This window comes from Podarcis melisellensis (assembly GCF_964234715.1).
Source record: "Podarcis melisellensis genome assembly, chromosome: 7".
Classification (NCBI taxonomy): Eukaryota; Metazoa; Chordata; class Lepidosauria; order Squamata; family Lacertidae; genus Podarcis; species Podarcis melisellensis.
The window spans coordinates 77,879,003-77,896,467 of NC_138539.1; the positions used below are offsets into that span (position 1 = coordinate 77,879,003).

General features: G+C 43.8%; 1 pseudogene across 1 annotated transcript in view; it reads left to right on the forward strand.

The window, feature by feature from the left end:
* The first annotated feature begins 1,724 nt into the window (after nucleotides 1-1,724).
* LOC309374818 (catenin delta-2-like) overlaps nucleotides 1,725-17,465 on the forward strand; it is a 273,387-nt pseudogene continuing 257,646 nt past the window's right edge. The window contains exon 1 of the transcript XR_014173497.1: nucleotides 1,725-2,542. The product of XR_014173497.1 is annotated as a catenin delta-2-like (transcript). The remainder of the gene's footprint in view (nucleotides 2,543-17,465) is intronic.

The following is a 17,465-nucleotide window of genomic DNA, read 5'->3' on the forward strand; positions in this document are numbered from 1 at the left end:
CCGAATCTCTCAGCATTCAGCTTCATTAGATAATCCCAGGTTCTAATGCTACAAAAGAAGGAAAACTACTCTGTGTGTGCGCGCACCTCTCCATTCCCTCAACACATTGCACATTTGGGGTGATTTGTACACTACAATCCCAAGATCCATTTTCGTTTCAGTAGGTATCTGTCTCACATCTTCTGCAGTGGAGACAGACATGAGGAATTCATTGAGTTCTGATCTACTTTAGCACATCTTTCAGGGCAGCATTAGGACATATCACACATTGATTTATTCCATGTAGCCCAATCCCATGCATGTGTTCTCCGAAGTACAGGTAAATCCTCCCCCTTCCATTCAGTTGGATTTACTCCTGGGTAAGTGTGCAAAGGATTGTAGCCCTTGGTTTACCGAATCTTGAGAGCAAATCCCATAGTTTTCAGTTGGATTTATTTCAGAGTCAACAAGCCTAGGATTGTCACACAACAAACCATAAAAACAAATCTCAAGGACCAATATTCTATTGTGAAATAATCATCCAGAACTCCTCCTGACTATATAAACAGCGAAATATACGGTTGTTTGGAACAGCCGTGAAAAATTACCAAGCAAAAGGTGGCAGCAGTGAGTTTCTTTGAGATCTGATTTTACCAGCAGTTATTAATGCAGAATTTACACCATCCATATGAAGAGAGGATATTTTGGAAATTCACCTCCGTAGAGAAAGATGCTTGCCAACTGCTGTTTGGCGTGAGATCATTTAGGCATTCTTTGAATTAAAGTTGGAATATAGATTTGGGTGTTAAAATGATTATTTCTTTATTACAACCCTCTGTATAGTGTACCTGGAACCTGAAGAGTTTTAATGCTGAGGAGTTGGCTAACCTGGATTTTAAACGGAACATGAAGAAATCTACCAGGGAATCCTAAAAAAAATGTCCATTTTAGAAACATTCCTGCCCTGTGTAGCTTTATATATGCAGTGTGTTTTTTTAAAAGGCAAACAGCCTACAAATCCGCCTTCTGACTTGTTCTGCGGTGACTTTGACACCCCACAAATTTGCCTTAATGTAACCAAGGAGTTAAAATCCGCACCGCTGCCATTTTCCTCAGCGTCTTTGTCAGTCCTGTCAGGAAAAGCGCGCGCGCGTGTCTCTGTGTTTCCCCCCATTTCAGGATGGGGCTTTGCGACAACGTGGGAAGGAGTCCGTGAGCTACAAAAGGAACAAGGCAGCCCTTTCAGAGCTCCCCCCCCCCTTTTAGGCAGAGCCGGAGCTTGAATGAACCCTCTTACAGCTGTGCGAGGCAGCAGCTGAGGGCTGAACCGCCTCCCCTGTCAGCGCCTGCCAAACCCTGACTGACTGAACTCTCCGCGCGAGGAGCGACGGCGACTTTGGCTGAGGGAAATTCAAGGGCATTGGCCACGCAGCCTTTCCCGCAGGAGCAATCCTCAGCCGCTGCCGCCGCCGCTCTCTCCGGCGAGCCCGCCTCCCGCACCTGCGAGCCTGACCTCGGAAGGGTCACCCCCCCCCCCTCGTCTCCGGCTTCGCGCCACCCTCCCCTCTCCCCCAGCAGCTGCTCGACTTCGCCGCTCCCCGGGGCGGAGATGGCAGCAGCTCCCTCACTTTCTCCTTAGCGCCCCAACGCCCGCCGGAGGATGGGGTGAGGCGGCGCGCGAGGAGAGGCCAAGCGGGGCGGCGGGGAGGACGGCCGTGCGCCGCGGTGCGCTTCTTAAGGAGTCCGTTCTGAGGGCAACTTTCCGCCGCCGCCGCGGGGAAGCCTCTGCGAGCGGAGGAGAAGCCAGGTCGCCCTCGCGCCTCAGCAGAACCCTCCGCTTCTTTAGCCCGGACGGGGCAACAAGGCGGGAACGCTTCTTCGCGCGCTTTTTCCTCCCTCTTCGCCAGGCGCAGGTGGCGGCGGCGGCGGCGTTTCGCTGAGGGAGAGAGAGAAAAGAGCGCAGCCGCCTTGCTCGCTTTCCCGCCTGCCCGCCCCAGCCCGGCCTCTGGAGCAGCGGCGGCGGCGGCGGCGGCGGCGGCACCAGGCGCGCGCGCTCCTGCTAGCGAAGGGAGGAGAAGGGAGCGCGGCGGCGGCAGCTGTCACAGTATCTTCTCCAGCGGCGGAAGGTTGCCAAGCTGAGGTGGCCGCACTACAGAGAGAGCGCCGCTGCCGAGTCCGTGGAGAGAGGAAACGGGAGGTGGTGCTGAGGGGGGGAGAGAGCGAGAGAGAGAAAGAGAGCGAGAGCCAGACGTCGAGCTTCTTCTCCCTCTGACAGAAGCGAGAGCGAGCGGGAGAGGCAGAGAGAGAGAGAGAGAGGCTGCCTCTCGGAGCCACGCAGTGTATGAAGGAGCCCTCCGCAGGCGCCCGTTTCGCGGCGAAAGAGGGAGGCGGCGGGAAGGGCGACGGCGGCGACGACGACGGCCGGGCAGGATGCAGCAATTGGGCAAGGTCAGGACCTTGCACTGAAGAAGCCCGCAGCCACCTCCCTCCTCCCCGCCTTGAGGATTTGCCTTTTGTTGTTGGTATATGCTCGGGAAACAGCAAGCAGGGGCGACGGCGTTGGGTGAGTCGGGCCATTGCCATCATGGATGGTACCCAGGTTTCCCCCCCCCCTTCCCCCTGTGCGGAGAGGGGCTGCTGCCTATGGGTGGAGGAGGGGCCCGCACTGCAAAGGTCTCCCCCTCCCCTCCCTCCCCCTCTTTGTGTTCCGATGGGGTGTCCTCGATTGCCTGGCATTTATTTATTATTAAAAAAAGAAACACCACCCCCCAAACGCGTCGTATTTACGATCCTTTTCCTTCTGATGAGAGAGAGCGAGCCGGCAAAGGTGGGCTATTTCTGCCTGCCTCGCCGTCGCTTTCCCCACCCCCTTCCTCCCTCGGCTCCTCGGTGGCTTATGTAGGGCATCGGCAGCGACTCGCCTTCCCCGCCGCCCTGCAATCAGACCCCCGTTAGAGCAGGGAAGTCGTCAAGATCGGGGGCGAAGGAGGCGAGCGGGGGAGATGGGAAATAGACCCCTCGCTTCCATTTAGTCTCGCACTGCTGTGGACCATGATTTTCGTGGCTTGTGTGTGTGCGCGCGCGCTCCCGCTCGCGGCGGCGCGCGCAGAATCAACTGGAAATACTTAGTCATACATCCATATCTGCTGGTGGTTCTGCGTTGCAAAGAGAGGGGCGACCCCCCCTTCCTCCCCACCCCCATTTCGTTATCTTTTAGGGGCCCGGAATAGTGTGATGCTGCTACTTAGGCAGATGCGCCTCTCCACGTTGGAAGAGGATTGGGGTGGTGGCGGCGGCGGCGGCGGTGGTTCCTTTTTGTTTAGCATCCTTGTCTGCCAAAGGGCTTTCTTGAGATTTGGCTGATTTATAATTAATGGCTGAAAGGAAAGATGCCTCTCTCGCTCGATCCATTTCCTCCCCCTGTGCTGGTGCGTAATGTGCTTGCATCGATCGCTTCTAACCTAGCCTCCTCGGCGAGGCGAGTCGCTACAGAGGAGGTGCAGCAGACGCGAGACAGTAAATGGTGGTGCACAGATTCGGCTTTTGCTGGGAATGTTGGGGGTGGGGAGCTTCCCCTGAACGGGTTGCATTAGAAGCTGGGCAAAGTTTGTGTGTGTGTGTGTGTGTGAGAGAGAGAGAGATCCCCTGCGAAGAGTGTCCTGCCCATCTCTCTTGCACATATAGCCGTTTAATGCATGCTTTCATTGCAAAGGGCGTGACTTCTTTTGGTGGCGAAATGTGCGGGCAACCTTAGCAGTTAATCTCTTCCAGGAAACTTAGCAGGATCTTACTATAGATGATTGGGAAAAGATTGATAGGCCTGTTACGAAACGGCCAGCTATTAACTTTTATGAACTGCGGGGATTGGTATTTACAAATACTTCCGAAGACAGCATCGGGGGAAGTGTATGGACAGCATCTGGGGAAGTGAAACTTTTAGACCTCGTTCATGATCTGCATACATCATATAAATAAATGATGTGTGTGACGTAATGCAGCTTGGTGCAGATCTAGTTCTTAGCAAGACGTACATTGTTGTAGGGAACTTCCACTGCCAAGCAAGAATACAATGCAACCCATGAGGAACAAAAGATTTTATCAGTGTGAAGGGTGAAAATATCTTCTAGGCAACGTTTTTACACAGTTATGCCCCAACTACTTTCTAACAGCTCTGTGCAGAGAATATAGGGGTTGATTGGTTGTTTGCAGTTGTGGTGAGAGACTGTCTGGGAGGATGGATGCATTTCGGATTTCTCCGAAATTAGGTTAGCGCCTTTATACAATTTATAGTCTCATTGCAGGCTCTTGAGTCCCCTAATGGTTTTTGGGAACATGCATGGATCTTCTTAGCTGATTTGCCAAATTGGAAAGCATGTGATGTTTGTAGTAAATCACCTAAGCCTTTGTAACTGATTCTTTGGACATTTGGGGCAATAGTTCTGTTCTCTAAGGTTAACTGAATTCACATTTCCCCTTTTTTCAATTCTTACTACTCTAAAATCTGCACATTTGAAAGCGAGCTTTGTATAGATTAAGCACACTCAATGGGTCTAATCAACAGCCTGAACCTGTTATACTTGAGGAACAGTTTGCTATCATAACTGCTGCAGTAGAGAAACATGAGATTCCATCTTGATCGAGTCTTCTAGAGGTGGTGTTTTTGCAGTCTGTTATATAAGAGAGGCTTTGAAAATGAAAAAGTGGACTGTGCTGTGTACACTTGCCAAAGGAAAACGCTCTTGAAAGCTGCAGGTAGTCAGGGTGGGTTTGTTTTGTTTTGTTTTTAATCCTGGTAAAATACTAAGTTGCATTCTTCACAGTAGGTTACAAAGTACTCAGATCTAGAGAAGTATGTCACAGTAGATACATCTACTGTATCTGCATTTCAGATATTGCTAAATGGACGAATCCTTATTTTTATTCACAACACTGTCTTATGCTGTATACAGCTGCAGAGGACTGTAATGTTATTTATAAATAGCTGTATGATTTTTATTTCAACAAATTGCTTTGAATACTGACAATTATCTTGATTTCTGCCACCTGTAAAAGTAACTTGTTTATGATAAAGTATGAATGAAATATCAAATGATGCTGGGGAACATAGCCCAGGTTATATTTAAGTTGTTTTACAAGTACTCTTTAAATTATGGATCTGTATCCATTATTGAAAAGGAGAGAACTTGAGCTGCAATCCTGTATACACTTACCTGAAAGTAAACACTACTGGACACAGGGAATTACTTATGAGTAGACATACAGAGGATTGTGCTGTCAGTATTGCCCTTGGGGGTTCATTCTCATGCTGCATCTCAGATAGATAGATGATAGATAGATAGATGATAGATTAGATAGATAGATAGATAGATAGATAGATAGATAGATAGATAGATCCTCCTCCACCTCCTCCTCGTAATATTATAGCAGTGCATCATTTGTAAGAAGTTCCCAAGGGTTTATTTTAAAAACGAAAAAATATACATTTTCAACAGCTATAGAAGCAAATGCTGCCAAAGAAAGAAAGCAAATGTGCCTGTAAAGCATTTCAGAAAATGGTTTGGCTCCTTTCCATTCTGGGAATAATTCATTTTGAATTAACAGAGTGCTTGTAACTAAAAGCGTCAGCACTGCTCGGAAGTAACATACTGAATGAGCTGCATTTCTCAGAGGTGCAAGAAGAATAAGGTGAGTGGAAGTGAGGTCAAACCATCTTTCAAGAGCATTTCTATGCTTTTCATGTAAAAGGTTTTAACGGGGAAGCAACAAGCTCCCTTGAATAAGAGATGGAAAATCTGAACTGAAGGTTGACTGGGCTTGGATAGCATTTACTTCCGAACTTGCAGTTCAGTCCTAAACACTGGTTCAAAACGACCCAATTGATTTAAGTGGAAAGGGTTTCTGTGTTGGAATTTTGGTGTGAAATTGATGCATCATTGCTAAGAGCTCATTACAGTATGTTTTGCAAGTTGCACCTCTCACTCACATGTACGCTGGGTGTGGGGTGGGTTTACTTCCTTCCAGTTGCAGGAAGGCAGCCAGAGGAAGTAGCCCTTTGGAATGTACCACCCTCTCATATAACATCTGTACCATGTGATAAAAGTTGCACCAGTTCAGTATTTACTCAGCCCTCAAGCAAGCAAGCCTACCCAATCTGGAAGCTATGGGATAGCTAAGGGAATTTGTTAGCCTCCAGTGACTCAAACTGGATCTTGACAGATGCTAGAACTGTATTCATTAATGTCTTTGGGGTTCCTGTAGCATTTAAGCCAGGGCTTTTTTTAAAAAAGGTTGAAACTCACCCCCAGCAATGTGGCCAACATGCAAGAGGAGCTGTTGTGGGTGCCTACTGGGTCGTGCTCATGACATTGCACCCACACCCACTGGGTGCAATCCTGTGGCCTATGGGAGGTGTCCCAGTGGACATAGATCAGACCCATCCTCCATTGTTGCAAACAGTTGTGAGAGATCTGATGTTGGAGGCTCCATACCACTCTGCTATTGGCTCCTCTGGTGCCCAGGCCCAGTCATAACTGGAGCACCAAAGTCAGTAGGGCTTTGCAGGAAGTGGCTTTGATCCAAAGCTGTCCCAGTTCCCCTGGCATGCCCCCAAATCACAGAGCTATTTAGTAATGTTGTTGCGAAATTACCAGTCCCTGATTTTGCATTCTTTATCCACTTGCATTTTTCTAAGTTCTTCTGGCAGTCAACCAAATGGGATTTTACCCATTCCATTTTCATAGACAGAACCACAACCTGGAAACTAGCCAGGTCAAATATATTCTTATGGGTCTGGTTTGTCAATGAAAATACCATTACATCCTGGCCTTTCCAGTCTCCTTTTTTTCCTCCCACCACTTTGCTATCAATTTCCGTGTAGGGCAACTAAACAGACTGCACTGCAACACTGTATGTTCCAGAGTTTCCATAGCTGGTTGTCCACCCTGACAGCACCACTCTTCCAGGGCAATCCCTCTGATACAGTCTGATGCAACTAAATGTAAAACGGGAGGAGGGTGTCTTGAATTATCTTCTCCACATAAATAGTTACAGAAGTGTAGAGCTTAAAAGTACATTATGGCAGTGTCCATCCACACTTCGCTGAAATTGCTATAATCGAGCTGATCTTAAGTTAACACTAGGCACATCTGCTAATTAGTTTCATTCTGAAATTTGATAATTGCTATCTCAGGATGCTATTTTGAGTCTTGTAGAGGCCAATCCGCAGGGTTCCCAAACTGTCAGTGCTGTGTAAGGATAGTATCGTGGTAGTGCTAAGAGGGAGCCACTCCCATTGTCCTGTGGAAACACATTTTACCTTAAAAATCTCTGCTCACATTAAAATAAAGCAATAGAAACCAGGTAAGAAAATAAAGCCAAAGCCCATTTAATAAGAAATTGCCGAAAAGTCTTAACATTCTAGCAAGGGATTGTTCTTGTCTGTTTTCCAAAGGGAGAATAAAATGGAGAAATCCTGCTGTTTAGACAGGGTGTTCAGAAATTCTGTTACCAAGGCTTGTTGTTGTTTCAAGCATGCCCCTAGCACTATGTCTCAAAGACCTATAAAACAAGAAGTTGCAGTGTCTGTGCATTGACCTATGCCTACGTTAATCCAGAATGAGGGACTATTCCAGTTATGCATAGCAGCCTGAGATCTTTGCAGAATATGAATGCTTTCTTTCCCTGACCTCATACTTAATTAAACCACCCAAGGCACATCCTGATTTGACCTACTTAGAGCCTTGATGGAGGAAATTCCATGTCAGATGCACTGCCATCACCAATCGCTACATTAACATCTCTTAAATATTAGAATCCTCCACAGGGACCTGTTTTTGCACATGCCACACAGTTTTTTGTACTTATCATCTATGGAAGGACACTTGGATATCAGTTTTGTTCTAGGAAAGCCCCTTCCTTAGGTTGCCAAGCATATGAGAATTATCTTTTCAAAAGTTAGTGTTAGTGTTCAAAGGTTAGCCTCTGAGGGATCTTTCCTAGCATGTTGTTGTTGTTTAGTCGTGTCCGACTCTTCGTGACCCCATGGACCAGAGCACGCTAGGCACTCCTGTCTTCCACGGCCTCCCGCAGTTTGGTCAAACTCAAGTTGGTAGCTTCGAGAACACTATTCAACCATCTCATCCTCTGTTGTCCCGTTCTCCTTGTGCCCTCCATCTTTCCCAACATCAGGGTCTTTTCCAGGGAGTCTTCTCTTCTCATGAGGTGGCCAAAGTATTGGAGTCTCAGCTTCAGGATCTGTCCTTCCAGTGAGCACTCAGGGCTGATTTCCTTAAGAATGGAGAGGTTTGAGTTTCCTAGCATATATTGTTCCAAAATTGGTCAGCTTTGGCCCCCTTCCTATCTCCTCTTATCCAGTGTTATTTCCCTCTGATATTTATTTTTTTTAGCTGGGTAAGTTAGAGCTCCAGGAGAACCACACAGCGTACATGCCTCCCTTCATTGCAGAGTTGGTTCCATGTAATATGTGCCTCAAGAAAATCTACTAGAGAGCAGCTTCCACCTTGGGACAAGTTACGTTGGCAACGAAAAAGCGATTTATATGTGCATTATAACACTGTGACACCAGATGGCACTGTGGAGTTCTGTTTTTGCAAACCCGATTTCTCACGCAAAGTTTACAACCTGTTGAACTGAAACGCTTCTTTGATGTGTCTAGTTCCAGCCTTCGTCTCCCATCGTTACGGGGGTTTTTTCTAGGTGTTTCTGGATAATAAGAAACACTTTGTAGCCAAAGATTGTCAGTCACCCTGACTTCCAGGAATTTGTAAGGAATCGCTAAGGCAGTCCCAGGTGTCCTTGCACTGAGGACAACTTCCTGATTTACAGTGGTACCTTGGGTTACAGACGCTTCAGGTTACAGACGCTTCAGGTTACAGACTGCTAACCCAGAAATAGTACCTCGGGTTAAGAATTTTGCTTCAGGATGAGAACAGAAATCTCACGGTGGCAGCAGGAGGCTCCATTAGCTAAAGTGGTACCTCAGGTTAAGAACAGTTTCAGGTTAAGAACGGACCTCCAGAACAAATTAAGTTCTTAACCCAAGGTACCACTGTATTGTGATCCCCCTTAATAAGAGATTCTCCTCACTCCCTACCTTGGAACAGGTAATATTTGTTCTCTACTTTTTCTCTCTAGCTCTGATGCAGGTATCTGCAGTGCCTTCTAGCAAAGTGTATGTGCATCCTAACTTGCTGCTTTAACCTAATGCATTTCTATGCATGTCCATCTGATGTCTACTGCTTTCCCTCTCCGTATTTGGTATTGGGATAATCCTGTCTTCCGCCTGTTAGGTTTAGCCTAAGAGTGGATAGTCCAGTTTAAATACTGTGTACAAAATCAAGTTTTAGTTCTTGTAACAACCTGCATATTAATCAACATTTGTCTTTCGTAATCAATGGTATATTCTTTGATCTTAAGCTTTGGCCTATTGTCTGATTACTAATTCTGCTTGGTGAAAGTGCAATTCCCCTCACAGTGTATTCTGATTCTTGATTTAAAGACCTGGCATGTGTTCCTCCTATACACTTTGCATCCCCAGTACATGGAGACAAGGACATGCAGTACTACCACAACTGAAATGTGGAGAAATGTGAGAGTGAGTGAATGAATTCTCTTGTGATGCCTCGGGGCACTTCTGAATCACACCCCACCCCCCTCAGTTCTGAAACTTGACAGAATCACTATCTACTGGTTTGCAGCTGCAGTTTAATGTTCTTGTAACATTATTTAATTTAAACCCTTAAACTCAGCCCAGCATATTTGAAGGATAACGCTTCCTATGTAAATGTCCTGAAGTTTTAGATCTGTAGAAGATAGGTAAACCACCTAGATTTACGAATTACCAGGGGTAGGGAAACAGTTGGGCATGTTCCTGTTTCCTTAACAGAGGTTTCAATCTATAGTAAACAGAAAATGAAGTTCTTCTATAGTACAAGGCTAAACACCACCACCTCCTAAATACTGTAGATCAAGATATTTTTTAAAAAAGAAAAGCTATATGTGCTGGTTCAAAACTTGGCAGCCATTGTCTAGGTTTTTTTAAATCCATGTCTTTTTGGACTTGAAGAACTTAGTGAGGTGTTGAAGACAAAGTTATGTACCATGTTGTATGCCCTGAACCCCACAAGTTAGCCTCCTGCCCTCAGGTGTAGTGGCAGACATTGGTGATGTTGACTTATGAGTCAGCTATTCATCTAGTCATCTTCTATACATGGAAGAGAGGGTACCATCTTGTCCTCCACCTAAGGCAGCAAATGACTTGCGTTGGTCCTGGGGAAGTAGGAACCCATCAGCCTATTGCCCAAACAATTGGTATGCTACCCCAGTCCTGCAGCACTGTGTCGCCCCATGCATTCAATCTCATTTCTCAGCACCAGTTAGAATGAGGGTGAGGTGAGAAATTTGTTTTGTGTTCGGTGATTTTAGCCATAGCCAATTCTGAATACGTGGCAACATCACTTTCCAACCTAGAAGCACGTTTTAGCCCTTCACATGCCCGTCTTCCCCACATATGTGACATAGCGTTCAATAGCTGAAGTGGTTTTTGCAGTATGTGAAAATGTTAAATGAAAATCCCTCCCCTACCCCCCAGTTCAGCTTATCCCTAACATGAACTGTTTGTGGCCCTAGTTACTCCTTTCATGTACTTTTGAACAACAGCAAAGCAACAGCTTTTAATTTTAATACAAAATATCATATTAATATTCAAGATGTCACAGATTACTATTTTGTAATGGATTCATTGACAGTCCTTCCTACTGATTTTTGTTTAGAGAATTCAATTACAGTAATAAACCATAAGAAGCCGTAAAGAAGAAAAAAAAATGGAAACTGATCTCATTCTGTTCTTCGCTCACTGCATACTTATCAGAACTATCTATAGCTTTTGAATAATTACTACTCAAAGTTGTGCAAGGCAGTTATTTTTGCCTTTCAAGTTTACAGTACTGAAGATAAATGTATTCTTGGATCTTGGTGGTTTAAAGCTTCTGTGTGCAGTGCATCGTATATGCAAATATTGATTTGAAGTCCTATACTTGCAGAGCTGGAGGCAAAACTGTGCCATCCAAACACGAGACCTGGAGTAACCCTGAGGTTTGCAGCTATGGAAAAGGAACTCTATAGGGCAGTGTTTCTCAAACTTGGGTCTTCAGCTATTGTTGGACTACAACTCCCATCATCCCTAGCTAGCAGGACCCATGGGCAGGGGCGATGGGAGTTGTAGTTCAGCAACAGCAGGAGACTTAGGTTTGAAAAACACTGCTCCATAATAACTCAATGGGTTGTATATAATGCTGTATGCATGGAATCAACTCATGAAACAGAGCTCTCCCTTCCTCTTCCTGTGCACCCCCTATCTGATTTTTAGGGTTCAGTGTGTGCTGCAGGGCAAAAGAGGGAATGGCTGCATTGTGCAAGTGGAATGGCAGTGCTGGAAACAGCTCAACAGAATGTTGGCTGACTGGGCATGGGTGGGGAAGCAGACAACCAGGTGGGAAGAGGGGATAGAATGGACAGGACTGTGCTCTGTGTGTTCATGTGTGTACACACACACACACACACACACACACTTTATTCTGAATAGGTCACTTCCTGATTCACACTGAGAAGCGATGGACGAAAAAGCTACCCATGGACATCAATGGAGAAAGTAAATAATTAAATGAAGCTGAGGATGGGCACCAATGTGTCTGGTTGTAACTTTAAGTGCAATCTCATAATTGGAGTAAATAGCCAACAACACATTCACTTCTTCCCCACCCATTTGTAATAGGAATTATTCTACCAGCCCACAACACAGGTAGTCAAAAGTTAGGATATTGGCCAATTTTAGACCCACGGGTCTATAGAACTTAAGAGCTCAGACAGTAGTTCTTTAGCTTGAATAGATATTGGACCAGGCTCATACCTCATTTCTCAATTTATGCTGCCCCTTCTGCTTCTTTTACTGCAATGAATTAGATTGCCCTTCTCCAAATCAAGAATTCCAGAGACTCGCTATGTCACTGGAGGTAAAGATCCATTTAGCATGCCTGAAACTTACATGAGTCACAAAGAAATACATTGAACTCCCTATATTTCTTATCACAGTTTTTCTTTATATCAAAGAGTAGTACAACACGTTCTTGAGACTGAACGTTTCAAAAGAACCGCATGCCAACACTTAAGTCTCTTTTTTGGTTTGAAGTTATCAGCCTAGATTTAGTACACCTTTCTTTTATTGAACAACTCGATGCAAACTCAATTTTCTTGAATAAGACTGATGTGTATAATATAAGCAATATGCGTAGCCACCACTGTCCATGACCATTAGAGAAATACTAAGTACCAAGATGTGGACAACTTGAAGTTAGCTGGGATTTTTTATTCATTCCCTAGGAATGGCAGCTTCTCCCTCCAGGACCCAGTTGTTTTAAAGAAAGATATATGGCTGACTGCTTTATCTTGGTGTGCCAAGGAAAAACTAGAGCACAGCTCCACATTCTTTTGTCACAAAGAATGAAGCAGAGGATCTCTTGTGGGCAGCAAAGTCAAAATCAGGCTGGAGCAGAGATCTGATGCAGAAATCTCAGGAGTTCTTATTAGCTGGAGTTGACAGCATGAAAGATTGTAGCACCTATTTTTCCTTCCTCTACCAATGGGAATGCCAAAGTGCAGTCTTCACTTCAGTGAGGCTTTAGGAGATCTCTGTCATCAACAAACCTGGAAATTCCAGCTGATCCCCAAGTTCTCATGGTGAAGCACTCTGGAAATGTCACACTGGTTGACCTTACACATACTTTAAATATATATATATAGCCCATTGTCTGTATTGGCTATCAAATTACACAAATACACCACAGTTTCCTCAGATATGCACAGCATCCAAACTATTAGACTTAAACCTATTGTACAAAGGCATCTGAGCTGCTTTAATTACCCTGCTGGCCATTGTGGATCACACTGAGCCATGTTATTTTGCCAAGGGGGAGGAGGAGAATTGGAACAATGTGATGTGCCAATTTTTGGAGTAGGGAAGAAAGACCCCACAACAGAAAAGCTGGATACGATTATTTTATACTCAGTTTAAGCTGCGAACGTCTGTTAGGATTTGTAACAAAAAAAGTTAAATAATAAAGAAAACGTTTTCCTTTTTCTTGATTCAGGTAGGTAGCCGTGTTGGTCTGACACAGTCAAAATATATTTTAAAAAATTAAAAAAAATATCCAGTAGCACCTTAGAGACCAACTAAGTTTGTTATAATAATAACAATAACAACAATAACAATAACAATTTATTATTTATACCCTGCCCATCTGGCTGGGCCTCCCCAGCCACTCTGGGCGGCTTCCATAGAAACCAAAAATACACTAAAATATCACACGTTAAAAACTTCCCTGAACAGGGCTGCCTTAAGATGTCTTCTGAATGTCAGGTAGTTGTTTATCGCTTTGACATCTGCTGGAAGGGCATTCCACAGGGCGGGCGCCACTACCGAGAAGGCCTTCTGCCTGGTTCCCTGTAGCTTTGCTTCTCGCAATGAGGGAACCGCCAGAAGGCGCTGGACCTCAGCGTCCGGGCAAAACGATGGGGGTGAAGATGCTCCTTCAGGTATACTGTTCTTGGTTTGTTCTTGGTATCTGAAGAAGTGTGCATGCACACGAAAGCTTATACCAAGAACAAACTTAGTTGGTCTCTAAGGTGCTACTGGACAATTTCTTTTTGTTTTTTATATATTCCTTTTTCTTTTAAATCAAAAAGTTCTTTTTAAAAATTAATGTTACATAGATTAGTACATTCTCTGCATTGATCCTTGTTTCCTGTAGAGACTAAGGTGTATGTATGTATGTATGTATGTATGTATGTACACACACACGCACACTTGCCTGCAGACAAGTAGAGCATCTACTTCCATATTTATGTTTGGTGTTTTTGATACTTTCTTCACTACCCGCATGGTTCTAATTCTGTATTGTCTTTGGCTGTATTCACATTACAAGGACACGAGTCTAAATCCCTCTCCTCCCCTACCCCAAACAAGATCAGTAGTATGCACGGGAGCATCCTAAGAGCTTTCCTCCTAGATCTTTGCAAGCTTTGTGGTGGGCAGCAATACTCGCTCAGTTAAAACCAAACACAAATTATAGAATAACTTTCAGCAGTCTTGGAAAGAGCCTATAATCCTAGTCACTGGAACCAAGTGACATTGAAATCAATAGGGTTTTCTTCCTCTCTCTCTCTCTTTTTGGATTGTAGTGCTAGAATGCTTCCAGAAGCTATTTATAGTTTCAGACTGTCTCAAAACGAAGAGGTTCATGGAAGGAGATTGCTCCACACTAGTTAATTTTTAAATACAGATGTGCTGTTTTGGTTTGGTTCTAAACGACACATACTGGAGAGTTTTCCTATGTAATGCCACTTACGAATTCAAGGAACCCCTGCGGCATTTTGCCTGTAGCCTGACACATCCAAATGCTACTGGATCAGGTGCCAGTTTCTGCCTGTTACAGCTGGCGATGTGGCAGACTTGATTACTTCATTTTCCTTTTTAATCCATTTCAATATATTGCCTTGTCCCCATTGTGATCGAAACAATGTGCAGATACTAAGCCTCTCAGATTTCACATCCATCTGTTCAGGAAAAGGGATCTTGTCTGCCGCCATCTTTGTCTGTCTGTTCCATAATCAGTACACATTTAACACGAAGCAATGTGAAGCTCTTGCTTCAAAGAGCAGCTCCCAGTAAGGGTACATTTTCCAGCTGCAGCTTTTTCCATTTTCTTCTCCAGCCCAGAGTAAAGCAGCATGAGGTTGACCTTAGGTGCACTGCTTCATGAAGTTATAAATTTCAGATACCTGAAATCCTTAATTTGCTTGCAGTCTGATGTTTGTGATCATTGTGGCTGGAAGAGGTGCAAGAGAGATTTGTAGTACATTTCTCTTGGGATCAGGCTCATGGAGGCTTAGGTCCAATGAATTGTGCAGTGAGTTTTTTTATTGGGGCAGGTAGACATGTTTCCTCCCACAGTATTCCCTCAGGCTGCTTGGCAAAGTGCTTTAGAAAAGTAGGGTACATTCAACAGATGTTTGTAATATGGCACTGGAGTCTGCTGGTCAAAAAGGCAAAAAATCAAACCCAATCTTACGGTCTTCAAACAAAAACATCTTGAAGGTCCCAAGCCACAGAGAGGTTAGGCTGGCCTCAACTAGAGCCAGGGCTTTTTCAGCTGTGTCTCCGATCTGGTGGAACACTCTGTCACAAGAGACTAGGGCCCTGCGGAACTTGACATCTTTCCGCAGGGCCTGCAAGACAGAGCTGTTCCACCAGGCCTTTGGCCAGGGCACAGCCTGACCTCCTCCTTTGGCAATCCTCACAGAACTCTAGCCCAATGGTTGCCATTAATCTGATTGGAATTAATTTTATAATGAAATGATTTTAGAATGTTTTATCATTTTACTGTTGTTAGCCACTCTGAGCCCAGTTTCAGCTGGGGAGGGTGGGATATAAATAAAATTTATTATTATTATTATTAAATGCTAGGCAGCTACAGGCTCTTGGATGAACCTAAAAAGGCTCTGCGAGTGCAAATCAAAGACAATATTGAATTAAATAGGAATAGAGAACAATTTGGAACTGAAGGATTTTGGAATATGAACTCCTCCAATTTTGGAATTTCATTCTCCTCCAAGCTTGAGATGAGGGAGCAAACAAGAGGGAGGAAGAGCCTTTGAGCAGTAGCAAACTTTATTACAAATGAGGCCCAAATGCAGAGAATGGAATTCCAATGGCCTATCTGGTCCAGCATTCTGTTCTCACAGTGACCAACCAGGTGCCTATGGGAAAACCACAAGCAGGTTTCAAGTACAAGAATATTCTCCCTTCCTGTGGTTCCCAGCTCCAGGCAAGGTAGGCATGGCTTCCTGAAAATGTCACACAGGCCAAACGATGAGGCTTGGCAGGTCAAGTTTGGCCCATGGCCTGGAGTTCCCTCAGCCTTGCATTAGCGTGTCATTTCCTGCAAATTGTATGCTTCTCGGTCTCATGACTTGAATTGGGAAGCATAGAATACTACAAGTCGTACATACTTCTGCAGGACATTATGCTCTTCATTATGCTGAGGAACATCTAGGCTACATAAGCATGAGACTTCTTTTGCCTCTGGCAAGGTTCCACCTGACATACTGGTTTCATGTTGAGACCACTGTTACAGTGAAGATAATGGGGAGAGAGGGTAGGGCATAGTTTGTGAGGCATTTGCAATCCCAGCGACTATATTGGGAGCTCAGAGTTAGGAAAAAAAAAAACCCTAACAATTTCTGATGGTGAGAGGGCTATGAAAAGCTCAGTTTGTCAAACTGAATTTTGAATTGTGCTCAAGAGAATTCACCACTCCTTGTAAACAAGTCTGTTCTTTCCCCCATGGGATTCTCTTGATTATCCTGGTAGTTTCCCATTAGTTTCTGTTAAAATGTTTAAATGAATCTTTGTTGTTAGCACTTAAAACTTAAACTATATTGGGCACCACCACTGAAATAAGTAATTCTGTTAGTCCATTTTTTTAGTGGGAGAATTAAATTCATGATTGAGGCTGTAAGTGTAATCCTCTAAGCATGTATAAGATTGCGCTGTGAATCTCTTAGTTTGAAATGAATGGGATGTATGTAGAATACTTAAGTTTGGATGAATTGTGCCCATACTTAATTATTTGTGGTGTGGGTGGGCTTGAATAACTATTTTAATTCATTTTATGTAGCTGTTGGATCTCATTTTCCTCACAAGCACACAACTGCAAAAAGTTTGGGAATAATATATGCAAAATATGTATACCATCATCATCATCATCTGTTTATTTACTTATTCCATTTATATACCGTCCTTTATCAAAATACCCCAGGGCATGTTGTACAATATTACAAACATTAAAAATTGGTACCTTAGTAATGGAAGACAAGCTGACTGGAGTCTGACATCTGGAATGGTATTCAAGTAATGAAACTACTGGAATGGTATTCAAGTAATGAAGTACAGTGATTTCAGAATTATGTTCTGAAAAAAAGGACCTATTTTATTATTAGGGTAGAAAACAATAAAAAGAAATTAAAATATTATTAAGTCGAACAGATGGAAAGTCCATGGATAGGGAAAATAGTGTTGGTAAAATTAAATATTCTTTCTAAAATTACTGTACTTTTTAAATGTTACCTTTTAATATATCAAAGTTGTTCCTGGTCCAAGAGAATACAATGTCTAGGAAATCTGTGTTATTATTTATACTAAATAGCTTTAAAAAATAATCAAAAGAAGCTTACAAATATCAATAAAATATTAGGGAGGGAAATAAAGTAACATTAAAACTGCATATAAAACAAGATTAAATACAGTTCCAGAGGGGCTAAAACTATTAAATCTGGAGAAATAAAAAGGGTTACATCTGTCACAGGAAATATGCTATTTATGTTTTTTTAAAATATTTCAGTTTGACATTTTT